This window comes from Eulemur rufifrons, chromosome 8 (genome assembly GCF_041146395.1).
Source record: "Eulemur rufifrons isolate Redbay chromosome 8, OSU_ERuf_1, whole genome shotgun sequence".
Taxonomy (NCBI): domain Eukaryota; kingdom Metazoa; phylum Chordata; class Mammalia; order Primates; family Lemuridae; genus Eulemur; species Eulemur rufifrons.
In genome coordinates this window covers 81,254,998-81,275,553 of record NC_090990.1, presented here as the reverse complement: position 1 = coordinate 81,275,553, position 20,556 = coordinate 81,254,998, and the positions used below count along the sequence as shown (strand labels likewise).

At 37.3% G+C, this 20,556-nt stretch overlaps 1 protein-coding gene and 1 non-coding gene across 3 annotated transcripts in view; one reads left to right on the top strand and one right to left on the bottom strand.

Moving 5' to 3' along the window:
- The window catches only part of NME7 (NME/NM23 family member 7), a 196,312-nt gene that overhangs the window by 120,607 nt on the left and 55,149 nt on the right, over window positions 1–20,556 (top strand). The window lies entirely within an intron of this gene.
- On the bottom strand, window positions 12,739–12,843 carry LOC138391220 (small nucleolar RNA U13). Its single transcript, XR_011234828.1, has one exon. It is a non-coding gene; the product is annotated as a small nucleolar RNA U13 (small nucleolar RNA).

Sequence of the window (20,556 nt, the reverse complement as noted above, 5' to 3'; positions counted from 1 at the left end):
CTTTGGCACATTTACCACTGCTGTTGTTGACTGGATGAGGGTGCTGCGTCATAGTGTGGCTTCTAGGCTCTGGGAGGTGAGGAAGTGAACAGTGAAGCTGCAACCAGCACAACAAAGCTACACCATGGAATCGATTCAAATGCACACAATGGTTTTGTTTTTCTAAATATATCAAAGGGGAGAAGGCCATGGGGTGAATACTACTTTTTTTGACTTTTCTTCTTATGTGACTTTTCATCCTACTGTTGTGTTAGGCTCTGAGGCTGAAGGAATATGATTGAGGGTTGGAGGGGTGCAGGTAGACAGAATAGACCTTACAGTTTGGATGGTTTGATGTCAGTGCTGTCCAATACAAATATAATGCAAGCTACATATAGAATGTAATACATTTAAAATTTTCTAGTAGTCACATTAAAATAACTAAAGAGAAACAGGTGACATTAATTTTAACAATATATTTAATTTAACTAATATATCCAAACTATAAGGATGTAATCAATATAAAAATTAATGAGATTTTTATAATCTTGCTCTTTTTTTTGTACTAAGTGTTTGAAATCTGTCGTGCAATTTACACTTGGAGTGCATCTCAATTCAAACTAGCCACATACCGAGTGCTTAATAGCCACACGTGGCTACCATATTGGACAGTGCAAATCTAGGCCATTCCAGTGGACTTTACTTAGCAATATATTCATAGAAGACTTCTCCATAGTCTGAGTTTATTGGAATGCTACATTTGGTTTTGTTCTCAGAACAAAGTATAATATTGCTTAGTTTTGATTCCTTTATGTATATTTCTCTCAGGTTTATCTTTTTCAACTTTATTAAGGTATAATTGACAAATATAATTATAGAAATTTAAAGTGCACATCATGATGATTTGAGCTATGTATATATTGTGAAGTGAGTAACACAGTCAAGTTAGTTAATACAACCATCACCTCACATTTTTGTGTGTGATGGGAACATTTAAGAGCTACTCTTTGTAGAAAAAAACAGTTTTTCCTCTGCTTTTACACCACAACAATCAACACAGAAGACTTCTGTGACCTTTGGTCACCAAGAAGTATGTGGGGCTCTCCCCCTGCCAACAACCAATTAATTCTGTAGAGGAGTCTTCAGCAGACACAGCTAGGTGTCCTCTAATTCAGCTCACTTCTGACGCTATCTACTGGAGATAGCGGCAGATCCCACAGGTTGAAGGCTCAGTCCCATATGACTGCCCCCCACTTCCTGTGCCAATCGCAAGACTCAGGCTGTTTTATCTGTGCTTCTGACTGACTGGCTATAAACTGGTGTTTTCAGGATCCCCACCTTAGGTTCAATTAATCTGCTAGAGCAGCTCACAGAACTCAGGGAAACACTTGTGTTTACTGATTTATTATTATAAGGGATATCACAAAGGATACAGATGAAGACATGCATATGGCAATGTATGAGAAGGGGCAAGGAACGTCTGTTCTCTCTGGATGCACCACCCTTCAGGAACCTATCCTGAAGCTCTACACACTCTGTCCTTTTAAACTTTAATGAAGGCTTCATGACACAGGAATGATTGATTAAATCATTGGCTATTGGTGATCAACTTAACCATCACCTTCTTTCCCCAGAGGTTAGGAGGTGGGGCTAAAAGTCCCAATGCTCTAATCATGGCTTGGTCTTTCCTGAAGCTACCTAGGGGATGTCAGCCACCAATCATCTCATTAGCATACATTAGCATACAAAAAAGTACTTTATCACTAGGAGGATTCCAAGAATTTTAGGAGTTATATGCTAGGACTAAGACCAAATGTATATTTCACAGTATTTCAACTCTCTTAGCAAACTTCAGGTATTAATACAGTATTGTTAACCATCTTCATGCTCTACATTAGATCCCTAGAACTTATTTATCTTATACATAAAAGTTTATACCCTTAGATTGCACATATAAGTGAGATCATACAGTATTTGTCTTTCTCTCTCCGGCTTATTTCATTTAGCATAATGCCCTCCCAGTTCATTCATATTGTTACAAATGGTAGGATTTCCTTCTTTTTATGGCTGAATAATATTCCATTGTATGTATTGTGTGTGTATATACACACACACACACATATACCACATTTTCTTTATCCATTCATCTGTCTTATCCATTCATCTGCCTTAGTTTACCTTGAAAACTAACTGCTTTCTTGCTTCTCAGTTTTACCCCTACTTTCTAAAGCTCAAAATAAGATGCTAAGCTAGTATTCAGCAACCTTGATAAATATGAGTCATCTCTTTTTTTTTCAGTTTGACACTAGCACCTATCATTTCTTTTCACAAGAATATAAGTAACACCTTTGAATATTAATATGGTCCTGGGAAAAGTTACTAAGGCTTTTTCCTTTCTCTTTAATAAAATTATCCTAAGAAGCAAACTATACCAAATGCCTGATGCCTTCTTCCTAGTTAGAGGATCTTTGATGTTCTTATGAGAATTTAACTTGGACCTCTCATTTTTTGAAATGGCAAAAAATTCAAATGGGGTTTTTTAAATGAATCAAGGAACCCAGGGGACTTGGAGAAGCCACCACAAGTTCCAAAGTCATGTTTCAAACAAGACTGTCCCCTTCTTCACCAAGCTGAGAGAACACTTTAGAAAAGGAGCTGCCAATCTTTTTGAAGGGACAAACAATGGAGAACAATATTTAGGCTATCTACCCCGTTTAATTTTATTCCATGATATAAGTTCTCTCTTCAAACCACCTGCTTCTAGCCAACTTCTTAAGTTTCACCTTGAAGAGCACTTTCTCATTGAAATCCTGTATACTTAGTTTGTCTCCAAAATTACAAAACCTGATGAGGATGAAGTTTCTCTTAACTCATAATTCACTTTTAAAATTCACAGTAGATCAGTAAAACTGGCTGTACAGATCTTCAAAAAATATGCTTGTGCATAGCAGGACGAAGCTTACTGCTGTGGATGGCTGTGTGCTCACTACCACCAATCAATATGTTACACAGGGAATGAATGTGTAGCACTGGATAATCTGGAGAGTCTATTAACTGGAGGTTAGTTAACCAAGTTTACACTGTATGTGTATATATCTTCTTTCAAGAAAATTTTGCAATTTTATGACACAACATAAAAACCAACATGCTGTCAAACCAGGATGGGCCTCTTTTGGTGAGAGCTAAACTTTAATCTCCTTGGACAGTCAACCAACTAAAGACCAGGAACATTTCTTCAGTTCTTGTTCTCTTCCGTTGTTTAGCATTTAACCTATTTAAAGATCAGTTGGTTATGATTCCATACTTGAGGAAGATAAAAAAGAGAAAAAAAATCGATGGGGAACAATGCACAGAATAGATGCCCATTTCACATAACATATGTTCAGCCTTACTGATTAGGGAAATGCATATTAAAACAGAATGACACAATTTTTTAAACCAGTGACATTGGCAAAATTTAAAAAGATAGATAAAATCCAGCATTGTCAACCATGTCATGGGAAAGGTACTTGATTGTAGTACTATGGGTGAGATTTTTTTCATTCTTACACAAGTGATTCCTTGTTGACAGTAGTTATGTTCTATAAAGTCACCATGAACACTGAATTGGTGAATACTGAGCTATTATTGCTCCTGGGGGAAATATAGGATTGGGTTCCTGTGAGCCTCTGCTCACAACATATGTATTGATGAAACAATCAATACATGGTCTTATTTTATGTGTGCTTCTGTTTAAAGACATCTTATTTAATATAGTTGATTCAGTAACATTGAACTTGTGGCCTACATTACTATAACTCATGCCTGAATGATGCTTAGATTATACATGTACTTTCTCCATAAAGCACTTCATAGCATTCTTGCACTTAGGACTCTTGAGAGCTCTTCAGCATTATGCTTGAGGACTGTTTTCAATAGTAGAATCACCAACAAAAATGTGAAAAATGTGGCACTAAGTACACTGCAAAAAGCATATTTGTTTAAAGTATGAACAAGAAGGCAGTGTCACCTTGTTCAACTTCACCTGGTAACTTGAGCATTGGGTAACTCAAATTTTTGCTGCTCTACACATGTCTACCAATGGTCACAAATGTGCCGTTAGAGTTGATGTTGGGGTTACAAATAAGTTTTAGTGAGTAGGTAACTTTGCAAATATGGAATCCATAAACAATGAGGATTGACTATATTTTCTACATTTTTTAAACATGAGTTTAAATGACTTATAAAGAAAAACAATTTGAAAAAAATAGCAATGCCTGCTTAATAAAATATCCTGGCTAAAAAAAAAATAATTTCTCTTGAAGAGTAGGTGGCTCTAAAGAGTTTAATATAATTAGCTTGAAAAAGTACAAAATACATGCTGTAAAATACTTACATTTCAGAATAACTATTTGTCTTGGATTTCTTTTGTCTTAGTGTTAAATAACACTTAACTCTAAAACTTTTCAAAAATAGTAACTCTCTGTAAATACAAAAAGTTGAAACAATGTGACAAAGGAGAGTAATAAAAAAGCATTTGACATTAAACTACTGAATAAAACATTTTATAATTTTTTAATGAAAATTAAAACAAAGCTTTATTTAAATACAATGATACTGAATCAACAACATTTTCATGAAAAGGAAGAAGATGTGAATTTACAAGTCAGAAGTTTGGATTTTTATATATCCTTTTCCTGTAATGTGTGGATTTTTCAACTAAAAATAAAAATATTTTTTCTTTTTATTGGTTGTTCTAGCCATAAAGTATCAGAATTGGGATTGAAACCTTGACATCATTGCTCTCAAGTTCATGCCTTTAACTGTTATATTATGTTGTTTTATAATATGTCCATGAGACCGTGTCACAGTATTACCAGTGCATAAAACCTGTGCAAATCTAATGACTTCTGAAAATTAAACACAGAAATATTTTCTTCTCTGTAAAGTTTTAAAAGTAGAGATTGCAGCCGGGTGCAGTGGCTCATGCCTGTAATCCTGGCACTCTGGGAGGCCGAGGCAGGTGGGTTGCTTGAGCTCAGGAGTTCGAGACCAGCCTGAGCAAGAGCAAGACCCTGTCTCTACTAAAAATAGAAAAAAATTATATGGACAACTAAAAATATATATAGAAAAAATTAGCCGGGCATGGTGGCACGTGCCTATAGTCCCAGCTACTAGGAAGGCTGAGGCAGGAGGATTGCTTGAGCCCGGGAGTTTGAGGTTGCTGTGAGCTAGGCTGATGCCACGGCACTCTAGCCTGGGCAACAGAGTGACACTCTGTCTCAAAAAAAAGAAAAGTAGAGATTGCATAATCTTTTTCTGAGTGATTTCGCTATAAGCTAATCTAAAAGTAAGAAGATAAGTGACAGTATTTGCCTCACATTACATAGATCATAATTTCTTATTACGGATAGATGGTCAGAACCCAAGAAAACATTAAATAATTGGATTAAAGACAAAAGAAACTATATCATTTCAGCCTCTAGATATGACATACTATATGTATAGGAACAATATAAAACCTTTTAAACATTACTTTTAATAGATACATGATGAATAGTGCTTATGGTTAATTCATTTTCAAAAGTGTTTCTATTTTTTTTTTTTTTTTTTTTCATAGACAGGGTCTTTCTCTGTCACCCAGGCTGTAGTGCAGTGGTGTGCTCATAGCTCACTACAGCTTTAAACTCCTGGGCTCAAGCAATCCTCCCACCTCAGCCTCTCAAAGTGTTGGGATTACGGGCATGAGCCACTGCTCCTCTAGCCTCAGGTTTACCTTAAACATTACTGCATCATATATTCCATCAAATATGGTAATTATGTCCTCTCACACAGTCTTCCAAGCAATACATTATGCTATGATAAACTATTGAATTACAAAAAGAAAGAAAGGAAAAGATGAGATACATTCTTTGATTTCAAAGACCTTAAGATCTAGATGAGGGATTCAATAGAGCAGGATAGGAATGGGAGATAGTCCTGTGAGCTGGAGTAGGCACGGTAGTCTTAATTAAGCTTGGCCTGTAGGCAGAGGGGAAGCCCCATGAGGCAGGGGGAGCTAAGCAGAAACGGGGGAGAATAACTGGGCCTGCTGAGCCGATGATGATTGCTCAGTGTATGACTCTCTAGGGGTGTCATGTTGACTTTTGATCACAGAACCTCCTCCCCCAGCCCCTTCTTTCTTTTTTCCCCATTTTATTTGTGATTATAACATAACTGGGAAAATCTTTCCTTTTGAAGTAATATATAGTTCTTGTTTTGGCACATTGCATTTACAGTATACTCTTTTATTCTGATGAAATATATATTTTTATGTATGTATATATATACACATGTTTAGATATATATGTGTATATATACAATTAGATATTAAGAATGATATTTTTTCCATTTCCTGATTATTAAAATGAAAAAAAAAAAGAATGTTATTTTCTAGGGACATCTGAAACTACCACAGAAGGAATATCTAAACAACAAACTTAGAACATAATTTTTAGATGAATACTAATATTCTGATCCCCAGGGGGCACCAAAACTTCTGACATAGAATTTTTGTCCCATTAGTGTTTACTCTCAGCCTGCTTAAGGAACCAACCATTGGGATACTCTAAATTGGCCCATACATTTCTGGAATGGAGACTTCAGTTCATTGTTATGCAATGAACAAGAATTAGAACATCAACAATACTTTTATATATTCAGTCATATCTTCCAATGTAGTAGAGAAAACAGAAAAGTCTCCTTTGTAAATAAAATGTCCAGAGATTTGCTATTGTATAGACTTAGGTGAACTAGAAATAAATTTTACTTTAAGAGATTTTTTTCTCTTTTACCTCCCTTTTTGTTGGATTGGGATTTACTTTGTTTCATTCAACTAAAATTATTGAGTACATTGTGGATGTGGATATTCAGGACTGGGCGTGATAGACGTTGGCTCTGCCCATGTGGAATTTATAGCCCAATGAGGAATATTGTCATTGAACAAATGATTATGTAGTTGTATTTTTCACAACTATGTTAAGTGCTTGAAAGGAGTCTGATGATTTTGTAACAATTTAAAGCAGGAGGCTGTAGCTTACTTGAGATGGAGGGCTTCCTGAAACATTCTCACACATTCTGAAACCTGAAAGACAGAGAATAGCTGTGTGTTGAGGCCTTAAATCTCAGAAGGACCTAGCACATTCTAGGAATTCAAAGAAGTCCAGTTTGGCTCTAGCTTAGAATGCAAAGAGAAAAGTAGTCTACAGTGCAATTGAAGAGATTGTCTAGGCCAGAGTATGAAAGGCCACGTTAGTTTGTATTTACTGCAAGTACAATGGGAAGCTTCATGAAAAAGCTTAAATAAGGTATTGATGTGATAAAATTTGTATTTTAAAAGAGTCCTATAACTGTGGAAAATTGTTTGGAGGAGAATAAAGTAATTTTGGGACCCTGGGCTTGGATGATGACAGAGGAAGGTTTTGAAATATGTTAATATTTTGGAAGGATAATTGGCAGAACTTGTTGATAATTTGGGTGGGCATGAGCAAGTATGTAGTTTATCTACTATAGATGAAGAAATTCTTATACAAATGATTGTTATATTTTGGAATAGATGCAGAAACAGCAATCAAAACACCAAAGCCTATTTATTCATTATTTAAATGTTTTTCCTGAGCTTTTTCTGAGATTTAAATATTAGGTACATAGCTTTTACTTTCAAAAGTAAGAGGTGGAAATGGCAAAAATACATTCAATTTTGAGCTTACACTATGTTACTTAGGCACCTAGAGGCTTTTAATAAATGTGGAACCCCTTTGATGAAAAAATTCTTGAATATGTCTGTCTTATTTTGTTCTTAGAGAAAGTAGTGACTTGGCACTGATGAGTTCTTATACGGCTCCTTCAATGTTTTAAATTTTGTCGATTTTTTTTTCAACTCAATTTTTGTAAAAACAAAAAATGCCATATTTCACCCTACTGGAACCAGCAGATGTTGCTTTTTTATTAGTTCTGCTTTGGAAATTCATGAGCGGGTGGAATTAGTTGATTAAAACAGATGGACTATGAAAATACATTCTTTAAAAGTTTATAAGACTGAAATCCCACTAATATATATTTTTTCAAACTTGTAACTCTATGAATCTTTTTATTACTTTATTATCTCCTATAAATGTGATCCAAATCATTAAAGGTTACAATTAGAAACCATTAGAGATTATTGCCAGTTTGGGCCTTTAAGCCTTCCTGTTAATTAACATAATTTACTGCTAGGAATTGTGATACTTACTGAGATGCCACACTTAATACTATACAGAATGCAAATGAAATGCTGTTTGAATTATTAACGGCATAGTCTCTCCAGTTCAGAGCTACAGAAAGGATTAGAATAGAATTATACTTTCCTTTTCTTCTGTAATGTTTCACTATTATTTTTGTTTAAATATATATGTAGCCAGGCTTGGTGTCTCACGCCTGTAATCCTAGCACTTTGGGAGGTGGAGGCAGGAGGATCACTTGAGGCCAGGAGTTTGAGACCAGCTAGAGTGAGATCCCGTCTCTATAAAAAATAGAAAAATTAGCCAGGCATGGTAGCCCACAGAGTCCCAGCTACTCGTGAAGCTGAGGCAGGAGGATTGCTTGAGCCCAGGAGTTTGAGGTTGCTATGAGCTAGGCTGACGCCATGGCACTCTAGCCCAGGCAGCAGAGTGAGACTCTGTCTCAAAAAAAAAAAAAAAGAACCCTTGTCCTAGAGGAAAATATACACAGGTCAAGTAAGGATCCCTGGAGTTAGAAGACGAAGCAGTAACCCAAGGCAGCTTCTTCCTCCTTATTCCTTGTCCTAACATTAATCCTCCTTAACCTTTCTCTGTTTCAGGCCTCTGAGATATTCCTCTTTGTAAGACTTGTAGCACATTCTTCTTGTTCATTTTTTTAACATCTGCCCCAACTACTACTATTTTTTTTTTTTAGAGAGATGGGGTCTTGCTATGTTGCCCAGGCTAGTCTCGAACTCCTGGCCTCATGGGATACTCCCACCTCAGCCTCCCAAAGTGTTGGGATTATAGGCATGAGCCACTGTGCCTGGCCTGTGTCCTGACTTCTATATAGATATTGGATGAATTCATTTATTTATTCATTCATCAAGTATTTTGTGGAGACCTATTACACACTAAGTACTATTCTAAATACTGACTATATAGCAATGAAAAAAAGCAAACAATAAACCTGTCCTCACAGTGGTTACATTCTAGTGGAGGGAAACAGACCCTGAGCAGAATAAATAAGTAAAACTATATAATATGCCTAATTATATCGTAAGTGCTATGGGGGAAAATAAGCAGGAAAGGGAAATAGACTTTTCCAGGAAAGGGAGGGATTTGCAGTTTTTAAATAGAATGGACAGGGAAGGCTGCATTGAAAAGGTAACATTGGATCCAGACTTGAAGGAGGTGAAAGTGAGAGTCACTTAGCAATCCAGGCAGAGGGAACGGCAAGTGCCACAGCTGGAGTATGTCCAGTGTACGGTAAGAAGTCAGAAGTGAATGTGGGGAGAGCAGTAGGAAGTGAGTCAAGGAAGGAAGACCAGGTAGAGCATTGTAGGCTACTGCAAGGACTTTGGCTTTTACTCTGAGTGAGAAGGGAGATATTGCAGAGTTTAAGCAGAGGACCCACATGATATGACATGTGTTAAGAGAACCTCACTGGCTTCTGTGTGGAGAATAGACAAAGGAGGGCAAGAGCAGAAGCAGGAAGAATGCGCAATGAATGCCGGTACTGTCACCAAGCAATGGGCTCGCTGTTCCACATGCATAGAAACCAATACTGTGGCACCAGCTTTTGAGAAAAGAAAAAGCTTTATTGCAAGGTTGACCAGCAAGGAGACAGGAGGCAATGCTGAAATCTGTCTCCCAGAGCTGGGGTGTGTGGGCAGGTTTTATAGGCAGAGAGTAACCATGGGGAAGATAACAAAGTGCAGTGAGACATGATCCGACTGGGCTATGCAGAGATGCAGTGCCAGGTTCTTTGCTCTTAAGTTCAAGGCAACAAAACAGGGCACTTTGGCTTCTTAATTTGGTCCATGCTCCTTAATCCAAGTACTTAAGTTTGTAATGCAGTTGACTTTTTCATTCCAAGGTCACTAATCGGGCATGCTTGGTTCATCTGCCCATGCTCACAACTTGACTTGCAACCTGGGGTCCCTTGCAAGTGAAAAACAACTCATCATTTTCTTACTGACAAAGTTGAACCAGTGGGAATGGGTTCTGTGTTTACAGTACTTGACACATGGTGCTTTAGAGTGGGACTTTGGAGCCAGGCTGCCTGGGGTACTTCATCTGTAAAATGCCATCTGTTTCTTCACCATTAAGATGGGAAAGAGTAAACCTGATGTGAAGATTAAATAGCTAATGTGGGTAAACTTCTTAGAATAGTGCCTGGCACACTGTAAATATTCACTAAATGTTAATTTTCCTTACTTTCCTCAGAGTGCCTAGGATAAATGCTATGAGGGTACCACAGGGCTATTTCACAGTGGGCAGGATGGGAAGACTTGAATGAGTTTTGAGAGACCTTGTTCCTGTATCTTGACTATAGGAGAGAAGTTGAGTAAAAGCAGCAGATATTACATTTAGATCTGGAACCTTATTCTTTTCATGTATAGATGAAATGATGCTGGTGAAGCTAAAATTCCGTGAGGTCACAGGCAAACTATTAACACTGAGTTTGATTATAGAAAGTAGGAATTAATAAATGAAAAAACTAAAAATGTGGTTGTAATAGTAATTTTTAAAAGTTTATTGCATTACCTTGTCTAGTTACCATAAAGAACAATAACATATGCATGCCATTATACTAGATTAATTATTAGTGTGACAATAGTAAATATATAGGCATAGATTTCCTACTTTGGTTATATAGAATAATCTTACAGTTGATCAAAAAATTAGAAGGAAAATTGCTTTCAGTGTGAGGTCTTGGGCATCCTTGTTTTGTGATCTTTCAGAAGGAAAAGAAACTTCCAGTGGAATCAGACCATCATAGCAAATTTGCCTAAGGAACACACATATCAAATTTGGTTGCTTTGATAAGTATGGAGTTCCAAATTGAATCAAATCAGCTCAATAAATACTTATTGATATTCAGCTGTAGTCAAGGCATTGCTAGATTTTGCTTACAAACTATTGTAAGAAAGAAAAGAGAAGTTCACCGACAGTGGTAAAATAAATCAGAGAGTAAGATAAATGCTTTAAGAGGAGCGTGGGTTGTGAAGGGAGTTTTCAAAGAAAGGACTACTTATATGGAGGAAGTGCAAAAGGTTTCACAGAGAATGTGATATGTGAAGGAAGGTGAACCCTGAAGAATGGATAAAATTTCTGTAAGCTGAAATGGAGATCTGCACTTTTAAGGTGAAGGATTATGTCACATAGGCAGAGAGGTGGCAAGATTGAATAATTTAGTTTGAAGCATTGGATAGAGTATAATAGTAAATAATAAGGCAGGCTAGAGAAATATTGGGATCATAATGAATCCGAGGCTGGGAATTTTGTTATTTAGTAAACACAAAAAACTATTGAAGGCTACTGACAAAGCAGCACTGTCATATGATCAAAGTAAGAGTTATGTAACAATGCACAGGACGGGTTGAGTGAAAGTTTAATAGTAAAAGCATTATAGCAGCTCAAGAAGCTATGCTTTGGCCGGGCGCGGTGGCTCACGCCTGTAATCCTAGCACTCTGGGAGGCCGAGGTGGGCGGATCGTTTGAGCTCAGGAGTTCGAGACCAGCCTGAGCAAGAGCGAGACCCCATCTCTACTAAAAATAGAAAGAAATTATATGGACAGCTAAAAATATATATAGAAAAAATTAGCCGGGCATGGTGGCGCATGCCTGTAGTCCCAGCTACTCGGGAGGCTGAGACAGGAGGATCGCTTGAGCTCAGGAGTTTGAGGTTGCTGTGAGCTAGGCTGACGCCACGGCACTCACTCTAGCCTGGGCAACAGAGTGAGACTCTGTCTCAAAAAAAAAAAAAAAAAAATAAAAGAAGCTATGCTTTAAAGAGGTTGCAAAGGAGAAAAATTTTATAGGCCTAACTTCTGGAAGCCTATGTCATAGTCTCTTAAATCTCACTGACTTATTATATGTAATAAATGAACAATGAATGTAAACTACTTGGCATAATGCCTGAAACATAGTAAATACTGAACAAATATTAGCCATCATATTGATGGTGATGATGCCATTGCTGATGCTACACTCTCCAAATTCTGCGACCTCCTACATTTTCCTTCGCAAACAATTTTCCTCCACCCGTTTTTTAAAATTGTGGTGTTCCCTGGGATTCTATTTTCAAGTCTTTTATATTTTTCTGCATGTCCTTTGGTAATTTTATCCACTCCTGTCACTGTGACCGCAACAACCACCAGTATGCTGGTAAGTCTCAAATCTGTATTTCCGATCCAGGGACACCTCTTGAGCACCAGACTCATATCTCTGACAATTAGCAGCTTTACTAAGAACAACCCTACAGGCCTTTCAAATTCACATTACGTCAGACAGATCTCATTTTCTTTGCTTCTCTGCTTCTTTTTCTTATCTACACAAACACACATCCACAGAGTCTGCTGAGCCAGAAACCTTGACGTGCATCTTAACTCTTTCCTTTCCCCTACCGGTCATAGTCAATCAAGTTTTTTAAGATGCCTTCTCAGCATCTCATAAATATTCCTTTCTGTCCCTCTCTAGTGTCCCTACCTTATTGAAATGTTCATCACTTCTTTTTCCTTTTTTTCTTTCTTTTTCATGTCAGATGAGTAATGTGCTGATAGTCTTAACAGGGTTTGAGGGAGACACATCTCACACATGAGCGTGAAAGTGCAGTCATAATGCTTAGGAACTACAAAAGGATCTTTCATCACTTCTTGACTTTTATACTGTACCCTCCTAATTAGTCTCCTTACCTTCAGAATTACCTCCCTCTAATTCTGTAACCACACTGCTGCCGGAGTAATCTTTTTAAAATCTGATCATATTATGCCCCTGTTTAAAACTGCTGGGGCTTCCAATGTCTACTGAGTAGGTAAAACTCCTCAGCGAGGCAGACAGCACTCTACAAGATCTTACTTCTTTCTGTCTATGTAGCAGCACTTATGGCATCCATCTGTTTTAAAATGGAGGTTTTTAACTTGTCAAGCTTTCTAAGAATAACAAAAATAAAAATAAAATAAGATGGTGGTTTTATCATCATTCAGTTATGGTAAGGCCAACAGATCAGGAGACAATTGCCATTGAAAAGATAGTTACTCACAGCTCCCAGGAGGAGGGGACACACCACACCATTCAGGGCCACACGGGGAAGCACCAAGGTTGGTCAACCAACAGAGTAGGGAGAAATGTAGACATGAGCTTTTACTGTGGTTTCCATGGGAAGGAATGGGTGAGGCCAGATAAATAGGTTTAGGATTGGCTGGTTGGAATAATTTCAGTGGACTCTGGGATATAGAGAGCTGTTCCAAGTTGTGTGATACCTGACCCTGAGGTGATTAGGGCTAAGAGCCAGCTGGAAGAGGTAGGGGCATGGGCTCTAGACGGGCTAATTAGCATGTTAAAGGCAATCTCACAGGGGAGTCCTTTACTATCTCCAGGAGTTGGTTGGCCTTGGGAAGGGCAGTCTCCTCAGGGTCAGTAAGGCCACAGGTGTCAGAACACCAGAATAAATAGACTTACTTGATACACTCTCTCACTGGCTATGCTCCAAGCAATTCTGAAGGACTTGAGTTTCTAATCGATCCATGCTGAATTCCCTTACCCTTTTCCAGGAGAATTGCTTATCCCTTAATTTAATGATATTCTTGATGAAGCCCTCCCTGACTTTTCCAACATAATTATAACTCCTTGCTGTGTTCATTCAGTGTTGCTTATCACATTATATTGTAATTATTTTGTTTATTTATTTTTTAGAGTCCCAGGCTGGGGTGCAGTGGGAGGACCGTTGCTCACTGCCTTGAACTCCTGGGCTCAAGTGATCCTTCTGCCTCAGCCTCCCAAGTGTCTGGGACTATAATCATGAATATTATTTTACACTTATGTCCTCCTTCACCCCCCAGTCAAGACCGTGAGCCCCTTGGGGAATGGGACTGTCATTTAAATTTTTGTCTTTAGAGAATCTAGAGCCTAGGACAGTGCTTGGGATGTAGCTGACGTTCAATATGTATTTGTTGACTGAAATGAAAAATGACTAATGAATAAGTGAACCAATGACTAATGAATAAATTAATGAGTTCTATATCAATCATACCTGTGGGAAAGTCATCATCACTGAATTTCCTTTATTTCGTAAAACCTTAAGCGTTAGGCCAAGTCTTGTTTTATCATTTGCACTAAGCCGTCATCAAACTAAATGATCTATGCTTCTCTTTCCAACTCCAAAATTCTGAATTTTGGCTGCGTAAAATAAATGTTTTAGTACTTTTGGTGAATTATCCCTTTTCTTTTTACCTTTGTATGGCTTAGAGATATAATTTACAGTTTTAAAATTTACAGCTCTGGGCAATGTGTTACATGATTTTTATTTTTTTTCACAGTAGGAACCAAGAAGTATAGCAAAGTGGTTAAGAACCAGAGTTCTGTTATCTGCCTAAGTTCAAATCCTACCTCTACCACTCAGTAGCTGTACTCTTGGTCAAGTTAGGTATGCTCTCAAAATCTTAATTTCTTCATCTGTGAAATTGTAATAATGATTATCTACCTCATAGAATTATTATTGTAAATAATGAGATAATTCATGCAAACTCCCTAGAATATAGTTAACACTTAATAAATATTAATTAACATCATTATCACCAATATGGTAGAGGTTATTATGATTATCACTTTTTTTTTTTTTTTGAGACAAGGTGTCCCTCTCTTGCCCAGGCTAGAGTGCCGTGGTATCATCATAGGTCACTGCAACCTCAGACTCCTGGGTTCAAGCCATCCTCCTGCCTCAGCTTCACAGGTAGCTAAGATTATAGGCACACACTACCACACCTGGCTAATTTTTAAATTTTTTGTAGAGATGGGGTCTTGCCATGTTGCCCATGCTGGTCTTGAAAGCCTGGCCTCAAGTGATCCTCCTCAGCCTCCCAAAGTACTGGGATTACAGGTGTGAGTCACTGCGCCTGGCTGATTATCACTATTTAACGATGATACTCTGTACTCTTACAGCATGATACTAGCCAAGGTTTCAAGGGTGCAGTGGCATTATTTTTGAGAAATAAGAAACAAACATAATATGATGTAGATACATTTAGCTTTAAACATTTTTAAGTATTATTTTTGTCACATTTTATGTAATCAAAACAAAGTCAGTAAAAGAACATCTTTTTTTGTTTTATAATTATAGATAGCCTGTCTGATATTAATAAATTAATTCTTTCAGAGAAGTTTTTTAAAAAAGGAAAATAAAAAGAAAATTTTTGTGTAAAGTTTGCAAAAATTGAGCAAGATATGTATATGTGGCTTTTAAACAGCTTTATTGAGATATAATTTTGATGAAGTCTGATTTATCTTTCTTTTCCTTTTGTTGCTTATACTTTTGGTGTCGTATATAAGAATGCTTTTCCAAATCCAAAGTCATGAAGGTTTTACCCCTATGTTGTCTTCTAAGAGTTTTTTAGTTTTAGGTCTTACTTTTAGGTCTTTGATTCATTTTGAGTTAATTTTTATACATGGTGTGAAGTAAGGCTTGAACTTCATTCTTTTGTGTGTATGTGACTATCCAGTTGTCCTAACATCATTTGTTGAAAATACTATTTCTTCCCCAATAGATGGTCTTGGCATTCTTGTTGAAAATCAGTTAACAATAGAAGTATAGATTTATTTCTAGGCTTTTGATTCCATTGATCTATATGTGTATCCTTGTGTCAGATATACCTTTTTTTTTTTTTTTTTTTTTTGAGACAGGGTCTTGCTTTGTTGCAGACCAGAGTACAATGGCATCATCATAGCTCACTGCAACCTCCAACTCCTGGCCTCAAGCAATCCTCCTGCCTCAGCCTCCCAAGTAGCTGGGACTATGTGTGCCACCACTCCTGGCTAATTTTTAAATTTTTCTTGTAGAGATGAGGTCTTGCTATGTTGCTCAGGTAGGTCTGGAACTCCTGGGCTCAAGCAATCCTTCCACCTTGGCCTCCCAAAGTCAGATATACATTTGATTTTGAGGCATTTTACTGTTTTTGTCTTGTTTTTCTTTTAGAGAATGTTGACATTCAAGAACACATATATATTAGTTTTTAAGTAATATACAATTTTAGTCATGATTATAGAGCTAACTAGATATCAGAAATAATGACTCATCCAGAATGTCACACTTAAATATAATATGAATATGAATAGAAATTCCAGTTATTGTGTAAATCTGGGATTTTTCTAAATATTAATCATAGTTTTTAATTTTGAGAAGTAATATACTGTTCTAAGATTCTTTTTTAATTTATAAAGCAATTAAATATGGAGCACCTCATTTGGTCCTAACTATAATTTGGTGAGATATAGGTATTGTTATTTACTTATATCACTGTAATCCCATTTTATCTAGAAGGAAATTGAAGCATGAAAACATGAAGTGCCCTATCCAGGTCATTCACTCAGCTTAAGACAAATCTGCACAGATCTCCTGCCCTGTTTCTGCACTCTGACTACTTCACCAGGCTGCCTCTGTACTGTTAGATTAGGAATAAGCATTTTGTTATATTAAAGGCTTATTATAGGCAAGAGGACTGCATCCTGAGACCTTGAATCTCCAGTTTTCACACCATGCTAGCAGGTAACTTGCTCCATGCAGATGCGTTGAGTCATCAGTAGAGAAGGACAGAGCCACGTGCTATGTCAGGGCTGAGCAGCTTGTAGGATGCGCTCACTTGCTGAGTGATTTGCTCCCACTCACCAGCCTCTGCAACGTTACAAATTAGTGCATATTGCGTATCCTTAGAGGTTTTCTTATGTAGTTGAAACTGCAAATATTAAATCTCTGAATTCCAAATCTTTATTAATTGTGAAGTAACCTAATGATTTTCCAAACTGTAGTTCCTTTCTAAAAATAATCCTTAATTACTACTTTTATTTATTCATTCAGCCATGTACCAAGTACTTTTTATGTGTCAGGCAATCCTAGGCCATGGGGATACTGCAATGGCAAAAATAAAAAAGACAAAAATTTCTTATCTCCAAGTTTTTGTTTTAATGGGGAGACACACAACAAACAAATAAGTAAAATAAGTACTGTGGAGAATAAAGCAGATGAGGAGTGATTTGAGAAGGAAGCCTGACTGAAGAACAACAGTGAACGTGGCCTTAACAAGTACTGTTGCTATATGGTGAAAAGAAATGGTTGTGCTTTAAACAAACACCATTCTCTGATAGGCAGAAGAGAAATTATGAATAACATGGAGAATCGCATATAGTTGTGAGAACACTTCTTACAGCAAATTTAGCTTTTTTTTTTAATTTCAGCTCCTTATGGGAGTACAAAAGTTCAGGTTATATATATTGCCCATGCCTTCCCATCCCCCCGAGTCTGAGCTTCAAGTGTGTCCATTCCCTAGACAGTGCACATCACACTCATCATGTAGGTGTGCACCCATTCCCTCCCCCCACCCCCATCCTCCCCAGTCAGAACTTCAAGCGTGTTCATTCCCCAGGCAGTGCGCATCGCACTCATCAAGTAGGTATACACCCATCCCTTCCCCCTAGCCCCCACCTCTGTCCGATACCCAACTGGTGTTATTCCCAAATGTGCACTCAGGGAAACCCATTTGCTGGTGAGTACACGTGGTGCTTGTTTTTCCATTCTTGGGATACTTCACTTAATAGAATGGGTTCCAACTCTCTCCAGGAGAACCAAAGAGATGCCATATCGCCATTATTTCTAATAGCTGAATAATATTCCATGGTATACATATACCACATTTTGCTAATCCATTCATGATTTGATGGGCATTTGGGTTGTTTCCACATCTTTGCAATTGTGAATTGTGCTGCTATAAGCATTTGGATGCAAGTGTCTTTTTTATAGAATGACTTTTGTTCTTCTGGGTAGATGCCCAATAATGGGATTGCTGGATCGAATGGTAGGTCTACTTGAATCTGTTTAAGGTATTTCCATATTGCTTTCCACAGGGGCTGCACTAGTTTGCAGTCCCACCAGCAGTGTATGAGTGTTCCTGTCTCTCCGCATCCACGCCAACATGTATTGTTTTGGGACTTTTTGATAAAGGCCATTCTCACTGGGGTTAAGTGATATCTCATTGTGGTTTTGATTTGCATTTCCCTGATGATTAGAGATGTTGAACATTTTTTCATATATTTGTTGGCCATTATTCTGTCTTCTTTTGAAAAATTTCTATTCGTGTCCTTTGCCCACTTTTTGATAGGGTTGTTCGATTTTTTCTTACTGATTTTCCTGAGTTCTAAATAGATTCTTGTTATCAGTCCTTTATCTGATGTGTAGTATGTGAAAATTTTTTCCCATTCTGTAGGTTGTCTGTTTACTCTCGTGACTGTTTCTTTGGCTGTGCAGAAGCTTTTTAATTTGATCAGGTCCCATTTATTTATTTTTGTTGCTGCTGTGATTGCCTTAGGGGTCTTCCTCATAAATTCTTTGCCTAGGCCAATGTCTGTAAGAGTCTTTCCTACATTTTCTTCTAGAATTCTAATAGTTTCTGACCTAAGGTTTAAGTCTGTTATCCACCGTGGATTTGATTTTTGTGAGGGGTGAGAGCTGTGTGTCCTGTTTTAGTCTTCTACATGTGGCTATCCAGTTTTCCCAGCCATATTTATTAAATAAGGAATCTTTTCCCCAGAGTATGTTTTTGTCTGCTTTGTCAAAGATTAGATGGCTATATGAGGATGGTTTTATATTTGGATTTTCTGTTCTGTTCCACTGGTCTGTGTCCCTGCACTTGTGCCAATACCAAGCAGTTTTTATAATCACAGCCTTGTAGTATAGTTTGAAATCTGGCAAATTAATACCTCCCATTTTGTTTTTGTTGCTTAAAATTGCTTTTGCTAAATGGGGTCTTCTCTGGTTCCATACAAAGCGTAAAATTATTTTTTCTATATCTGTGAAAAATGATGTTGGTAATTTAATAGGGATTGCATTGAATCTGTAGATAACTTTGGGCAGTATAGACATTTTAACAATGTTGATTCTACCGATCCATGAGCATGGTATGGTTTTCCACCTATTTACATGTTCTGCGATTTCCTTCCTCAGTGTTTCATAGTTCTCCCTATAGAGGTCCTTTACCTCCTTAGTTAAATATATTCCTAGGTATTTTATTTTCTTTGTTGCTATTTTGAAGGGTATTGAGTCCTTAATTTGGTTCTCTGTTTGACTGTTATTGGCATATATGAATGCCTCTGATTTGTGTGTATTGATTTTGTATCCTGAGACTTTACTGAATTCATTGATCACTTCCAGGAGTCTCTTGGTTGAATCCTTGGGGTTTTCTAGATATAACATCAATCATCAGAAAAGAATAAGAGTTTGATCTCTTCTTTCCCTATTTGGACTCCCTTGATTCTGCTCTCTTGCCTGATAGCTCTCACAAGGACTTCCAATACTATGTTGAAAAGTAATGGAGACAGTGGGCAGCCTTGTCTGGTTCCAGTTCGAAGTGAGAATGCTTTTCAGTTTTTCCCCATTCAGTATGATGTTGGCTGTGGGTTTGTCATATATGGCTTGTATCATTTTTAGATAGGCCCCATCTATGCCTATTTTGTTAAGTGTTCTTATCATAAAAGGGTGTTAAATTTTGTCAAATGCTTTTTCTGCATCTACTGAGAGGATCATATGATCTTTATTTTTGCTTCTATTTATGTGGTGAATTACATTTATAGATTTGCATATGTTAAACCATCCCTGCATCTCTGGGATGAAGCCCACTTGGTCGTGATGGATTATTTTTTTGATAAGCACTTGAATTCGATTTGCTAGGATTTTATTGAGAATTTTTGCATCTATATTCATAAGGGATATTGGTCTGTAGTTTTCTTTTTTTGTTGCATCCTTTCCTGGTTTTGGTATCAGGATTATGTTGGCTTGGTAAAAAGTGTTGGGGAGAATCCCGTCCTTCTCGCTATTGGAGAATAGTTTATGTAGGATGGGCACCAGTTCTTGTTTGTAGGTATGGTAAAATTCAGGTGTGAACCCATCTGGTCCAGGGCTTTTCTTTTTGGGAAGGTTTTTTTTTGCTGTTTCGATTTCAGATCTAGATATCGGTCTATTCAGGAATTCTATTTCTTCCTGGTTGAGCCTGGGAAGGCTGTGTGTTTCAAAAAATTTGTCCATTTCCTCCACGTTATCTAATTTGTGTGCATAAAGATTTTTGTAGAATTCATAGATGATATAATGTATCTCTGTGGCATCAGTCGTGATTTCTCCTTTCATGTTCCTGATGGAGGTTGTAAGAGTTTTTTCTTTTCTGCTCTTGGTTAGTCTAGCCAGAGGTGTGTCAATTTTGTTTATTTTTTCAAAGAACCAACTTTTTGTTTTATTAATCTCCCTTATGGTTTGATTGTTGTCCTTTTCATTTAGTTCTGATTTAATCTTAATAATTTCTCTCCTGCTGGGTTTGGGGTC